Source organism: Orycteropus afer, unplaced genomic scaffold, assembly GCF_000298275.1.
Source record: "Orycteropus afer afer isolate SDZICR_OR568_19922 unplaced genomic scaffold, OryAfe1.0 scaffold00306, whole genome shotgun sequence".
In the NCBI taxonomy this organism is placed as follows: domain Eukaryota; kingdom Metazoa; phylum Chordata; class Mammalia; order Tubulidentata; family Orycteropodidae; genus Orycteropus; species Orycteropus afer.
The window spans coordinates 2,008,327-2,015,398 of NW_006921893.1; positions in this window are offsets into that span (position 1 = coordinate 2,008,327).

Here is a 7,072-nt window from a genome sequence, read left to right on the forward strand (position 1 = left end):
AAAGAAGTAACAAATCTGTCCTGGAAGAAGTGCAGCTGGAATGCTCCTTGGAATCAAGAATGGCCAGACTTGTCTCATCTACTTTGGTCATGTCAGAAGGGACTATTCCCTGGAGAAGGATATCATGCTTGATAAAGCGGAGGGTCAGCAAAAAAGAGGGAAGACCCTCAACGAGATGGATTGACACAGTGGCTGCAACAATGGGCTCAAGTATAGCAAGGATTGTATGAGGATGGCGCATGACTGGGCAGTGTTTTATTCTGTCATACATAGGGTCGCTATGAGTCGGAGCTGACTCAACAGCATCTAACCACAAATGCCTCTAGATCTGGCACTCATGTTTTTGAATAACCTTAAGTAACTACAGGCATTGACACTGTAGAGTAAGGATCCTACAGTCAATTGCCCACAGGGACCAGCCAAACCAAAAACCAAACCCACTGCCATTGAGTCAGATATGACTCATAGTGACCCCTCCTTAGGTTTCCAAGGCAGTATCACTATGGAAGTAGATTGCCCAACCTTCCTTCCGAGGAGTGGCTGGTGGGTTTGAATCACCAACCTTCTGGTTAGCAGTCAAGTGCCTTAGGCACTACACTACTAAAGGTCCTACAGGGACCAGCAGGAAGATGGAAATGAACAAAGCCAGCCAAGGGCATCTGTGTCTTACCAAACGAAACCAAACTCACTGCTGTAGATCGACTCATAGCGACCCCTCCTTAGGTTTCCAAGGAGGTATCACTACAGAAGTAGATTGCCCAACCTTCCTTCTGAGGATTGGCTGATGGGTCTGAACTGCCAGCCTTCTGGTTAACAGTCACATGCCTTAGGCACTATGCCACCAGAGCTCCCATGTTTTTTACAGGCTACCTAAAATGCTGAGGGGCTACTCAGCTCTAGCTGGTTGTTGTCCAGTGGGAATACAAGGCAACTTGCTACATCTTGTAAGCTTGACATTTATCATCATGAGCCAGAAATATAGATCTTTAGGGAAATCTGTTTCTAAATATTGTCAATTAATTGAAAACAATACACAAAAAAACACAATTCTGTGCCTAGCCAATGGAAGAAGGCTACAGGGCAGCCTGGCCAGTTTATAAACTCTGCTCTGTACTCTACTTTGAGTGAGGGGAGCAAAGGCTAGCTAGAACTGAGGGTGTGTGTTGAGATCAAGTTGATTTGATTATGGTCTAGATTTAGACAGGAGGGTAAACCCCAGAAGACTGACAAGTTTCAATGTATTTTGTTAAGTAATGGAGAGACAGAGTAGCAAAGGGTTAAAAACAAACATAGGTTTTAAATTCAGAGGGGCTGGATTCACATTCTTGCTCCTCCACTCAGTAGTTGCATGAGTAGTTGTTTGCTTCACTCTGTAAATCTTGGTTCCATAAAATGGAAAATAAATCCTACCTAACAGGGTCATGAGAATTAAATAATGCCTGCCACCTACTAGGTTTTTAGTTCCTTTAGTTCTTCCTTTAAAAGATCCGACTGAGAAAGGCACATGATGAAAGGAATGTTTAAGGAAGGGTGGAATCAGAAAGACTGGCTAGGTCTCAGGTGGTAGGACCAATTTGAGTGGATTGGTGATTATTATTACCATTTGTGGCCTTGGGTTCAAGCCCATGCCCAGTGTCAAGACCAGGAAGTGAACTACCTGGGACTAACAAGGTAAAGGACAAGGTACAACACACACTGCCAACAGCAGCTCAGCTGTGCCAGTTTTCCTGTTTGCTGCCCACCCCAGTCCTTGGCATCCTCAGGGCAGCCAAGGGTATATAGGCAGGGCCTGGCCCTTCTGCCAGTGCTGATCCAGAGATGGCTTTCAGACCCAAACCTCAGCCCAGCCTCACGCTCTTCTCTTCGCTCTTCAGCTTTAACAGCAATGAAAGTCTCCTGCAGTTTTGGGCCACCAGCTGAGATGCATTAGCAAACCAGGGCTTTGAACTGGTTCAGTCCTCTACTGAGAATTTAGTTTCCACCTCAGATATACAGAATCTACATTTTAACAAGATCATATGTGTGATCACACATAATAGTCACCTGGGGATCTTGTTAAAATGCAGACTCTGATTCAGTGTATCTGGGGTGGAAACACAAATTTCAGCAAGGGATCCAACTGGAATGAACCGGTTCGGAGCCCTGTAGCAAACTTATCTCTAGATGACTGCTTATGTTTTTTTCAAAGCCTACGAGGTTTAGTTACAAGCAGATCTTTCTAAATCAAAATGTCCTTGCAAGGGAGTGTTGGGTAAATCCAAAGAAAAATGACATGAGGTCTTGTGCCACAACTGTGAGAAGCCATGAATCCATTCATTATAATTAAGCTTTCATTACCATCCACCATCACTCACTTTCAGATAAGGTTTCCTGAAGGAAAAATGCTTTTTTAGTGTGCTGCGGTCAAGAAATCAAATGACATATTGCATTTGACAAATCTGCAAAAGAGCTCTTAAAGTGTTAAAAAGCAAAGATGTCACTTTGAGGACTAAAGTGTGCCTGACCCAAGCCATGTTATCTTCAATCACCTCATATGCATGGGAAAGCTGCACAATGAATAAGGAAGACTGAAGAATTGATACCTTTTAATTACAGTGTTGGTGAAGAATATTGAATATACCATGGACTGCCAGAACAAATGTCTTAGGAAAAAACACAGCCAGAATGCTCCCTAGAAGTGAGGATGGTGCGACTTCATCTCATGTACTTTGGACATGTTATCAGGAGGGACCAGTGCTTAGAGAAGGACATCATGAGTAGAGGATCACTGAAAGAGGAAGACCTTCAACAAGACAGATTAACAGTGTTTGCAACAGGCTGAAACTCGGCAATGCTTGTGGGGATGGTGCAGGGTTGGGAGTGTTTTGTTCCGTTGTACACAGGGTCGTTATGAATCAGAACCAATTTGATGGCCCCTAGTAACACAGAATACCTGGAGGGCTTGTTGAGTCCCCATCTCCAGAATTTCTGACTCAGCAGGTTTGGGGTGGGGCTCCAGACTCTGCATTTCTAATAAACTCCCAGGTAAAGCTGCTGCTGCTGTTGCCACTGGTCAGTTACCAAGATTTGAGAACCACTGCTGTCATGGATCTGCATTCATTCAGTTCATGCGCTAGTGACACAGAGGGCCTGAGAAAATCACCTTACCCTCCACTTTGGTGAGTAAATAGAGGTTAAGGCAAAATGAGAAGCCCTGACGGGCCCAGTGATTTTAAGCCATTAGCTACTAACCAGAATGTCAGGGTTCGAGCTCACCAGTCACTCTGCAGAAGAAAGATGTGGTAGTCTGCTTCCACAAAGATTACAGCCATGGAAACACTATAGGGTCACTTTGACTGGATGGCAATGAGTTGTGTGGTTTTCTAAGGCAAAGTGAAGAAATAGTTTAAAGCTCCTGGAAATCTGATAAAGGAGCCACAAACTTCACTCAAAGCCAAGGAAGAGTTGAAACAGTAATGAATGGATTGAGAGTGAATTGAGCAACACCCCTCAGGCATTTAAGCTAGAGACTGGACACTCTGGTAGCCAGACCAATTGTAGAAGCTGTCCCAGGGCCAAAGAACTAGTCTTCAAAAGGAGATACCATCCTCTCTGCCCCAACCCAACTTAAATAAAGACAAAAAAACAAAACCCACTGCCACCAAATCAATTCTGACTCATAGTGACCCACAGGGTTTCCAAGGCTGTAAATCTTTACGGAAGTAGATTGCCTCACCTTCCTCTTGCAGAGCAGCTGGTGGCTTTGAAATGATGACCTACTGGTTAGCAGGCAAATACCTTAACCACTGCATGACCAGAGCTGCTTTAAATGAGGATAACTCAGTGCCACTGAGTTGGAGCCAATTCATAGTGACCCCTCCTTGGGTTTCCCAGGCAGTATCACTACAGAAATAGATTGCCCAATATTCCTTCCAACAAGTGCTGGTTGGTTTGAACCACCAGCCTTCTAGTTAGCAGTCAAATGCCTTAGGCACTATGCCAGCAGAGGTCCCTTAAATGAGGATAGTGTTCTTCTGTCTTCTGTGACTACAATGCTAAGGCTCTGATGTTGTTGGGTGCTTCAATTCCAACTTATAGTGACGGTCTTAGTTATTCAGTGCTACTGCAACAGAAATACAAGTGGATGGCTTTAACAAACAGAACAACTCCTCACAGTTTAGGAGGCTCTTAGGTCCAAATTCAGGGTGCCAGCACTAGGACAAGGCTTTCTCTCTGTATCAGCTCATAATTTAGGAGTCCCTGTCTACTTTCAGTATCTGTGGGATTGGCATTGTTCCTTGAAGACTGTCTTGTCATCTATCTTCCTGAATCTAGGGGTTCCCAGCACAGGGTCCCTGGGTCCAAAGGATGTGCTTTATATCTGGCTCTTCTTTCTTGATGGTAGTAGGTCCCCTTGTGTTCCCTTCTCTTTTTCTCTTATAAAAGGTGATGCAGGCCATACCCCCTTACATCTGATCAGGGCTGTGACCTGATTAGGGGTGCTGCATCCTACCTTTATCCCCTCACATCAGATCAGGGCTGCTCACATCATGGAGGATGATTACATCATTACATGGCCCAGCCGAGTCCACACACATTTTGGGGGAACAAAATTAATCTATGACAGTGACTGTGTTAAGATGACTCTATAGGACACAGTAGAACTGTCCATGGAGTTTCCTAGGCTGTAATCATTATGGGAGTAGACTGCCAGGTCTTTTCTCTTACAGAAGCTCTGGGTAGATTTGAACAGCCAACTATTCAGTTAGCAGCTTAGCATTTAACCACTGTGCCACCAGGGCTCCTGAAGGTTTTGATAGATTTTTAAATATTGGTAATAGTTGTGTCTTACTGCCCTTTCGTAAACAGTAGTGTTTTTCCCAACTATAGGAAGAGAAGTCTAACTGAAAGTGACAATTTTTGGCTTAAGAATGAATATAGTAATCGTGTTATGAGGTATTTTTGGTGGCTTAGTCCTCTTCCAGGGAGGCTTACTACTTTATCTCAACACATAGTTTTTGTTGAGGCTCTGCATGACTAACCTCAATACCCAAAGCATCAGGATTCAGCTGAGATTGCAAATAGGCGGAGCTGGTTACCAGCTCCTGAGGGAGTAGAGGTGGGCTTTTCTGCCTAGCTATATTGGTGCTAATTCACATTGCTTGTTTCTACAATCAACACCAGTGGAAGCAGCAGTCAGGACATTAGAAGATACGTAGCACTGGGCAAGTCGGCTGCAAAGGACTTCTTTCAAGTGCTGAGGAACAAGGATGTCTCCTTGAGGACTAAGGTGTTCCTGACACAAGCCATATTTTCAATTGCCTCACATGCATGTGAGAGTTGGACAATGAATAAGGAAGACCGAAGAAGAGTTGATGCTTTTGAGTTGTGGTGCTGGCGAAGAATACTAAAAGTATCATGGACTGCTAAAAGAACTAACAGATCTGTCCTGGAGAAGAAGTACAGCCGAAATGCTCCTTGGAAGCAAAAATGGCCAGACTTCATCTCACCTACTTTGGTCATGTTGTCAGAAGGGACCATTCCCTGGAGAAGGGTGTCATGCTTGGTAAGGTGGAGGGTCAATGAAAGAGGGGAGGCCTTCGACGAGATGGATTGACACGGTGGCTGCAATGATGGGCTCAAGTATAGCAAGGATCATGGAACTGGCATGGGATCAGGCGGTGTTTCTATCCATTGTGCGTAGGGTTGCTATGAGTCGAAAATAAGTCAAGGGCACCTAACAAAAACTATTGGTGCTGTTTGTCTTGACTTAGCTTCTCAGGCCTGCCGATCTACATGCATTTGTTTACCCAAGGAAATGTGGGCACTGCTGCTCTTGAGATTTCCCTTGGCTAAGAGTCAGTTGGGAGCTCTGGTGGCACAGTGGTTAAGGCATTTGGCTGTTAACCAAAAGGTCAGCTGCTCTGTGGGACAAAGATGAGGCAGTCTGCTTCTGTAAAGATTTGCAGCCTTGGAAACCCTATGGGGCAGTTCTACTGTGTTCTACAGGGTCACTGAGTCAGAATTAACTTGATGGCAGTGGGTTTTTTTTTTTTTTTTTTTGGTGTGGTGTGGGTAAGAGGCAATTGTTGCAGGGACTTATGGGGCAATCTAAAGAAAAATGGCATGAAGTCTCGTCCTTCAGGAGCTGTGAGAAGGGACATCTATGTATCCACTAATCATTAAGCTTCCATTTCCATCCAACATCACCCACTTTCATAAAAGGTTTCCTAAAGTGAAAATGCTTAGTGTGCACCAGTAGCAAGCTGGGAAGGTTCTGCTCCATTTTCTTAAATGAAATCATTTCTAGTTTAGGTGACTCTTAATGGCTGTAATACAATGATTAAAAAAGAGAAGAAAAATGCTTTGTTATTTTGGCATATTTACCATTCTGTGAACATCAGGGTACTTCAAATCAACTGGTATACCCTTCTCTGGTAATATAAACAGCAAAGTAAAAGACCAAAAACTGCCTGCCAAAAAATAAACAAAATGTAGTAAATGAGCACTCGCAGATAGAAAGGCTAGCTTTCTCTGGCTGCTCTATTTTCCCCGCCCCTGTTGCTGAGCTGAGGTTGGAGCTGCATGGAGGAATGTTGCGAGATCAGAGTGGCTCTGCAGCAAAATTCACCCCCGTGAAGATGCCTCACTGGCAGCTTTCCACAGAAGTCTCATCTTGAAGATTGTTTACAAGAGGACACAACGGTTAGTCTGAGAAGCTTTGTGCAACTCAAGACTGGTGAGACTGGCCGCTCCATATTTACCTGGAGTGGACTAGAGGGCACCCTCTTCTGAGCACTGAAAACCAGTTCCTGAAGAAGACAACAGCCTATCTTAGCAGAAAGGTGAACTGTGCTGGTTCAGGAGGTAGGAAAGAGAAGACACTTCAGATATAACTGCCACCTGGCTGAAACATGTAGCCAAGAGAGGGCACATGCTGCAACATAGCCCAGTGAATGAAACAGCCCTGTGTGTATTTAGGGATATTTATTGCAAAATATGATCTTGAATATATCCCTCCTGAATTTAGAGATCATCTAAAGAATAGATTTGATGCATTGAACACCAGTGACCGAAAGCCAGATGAATTGTG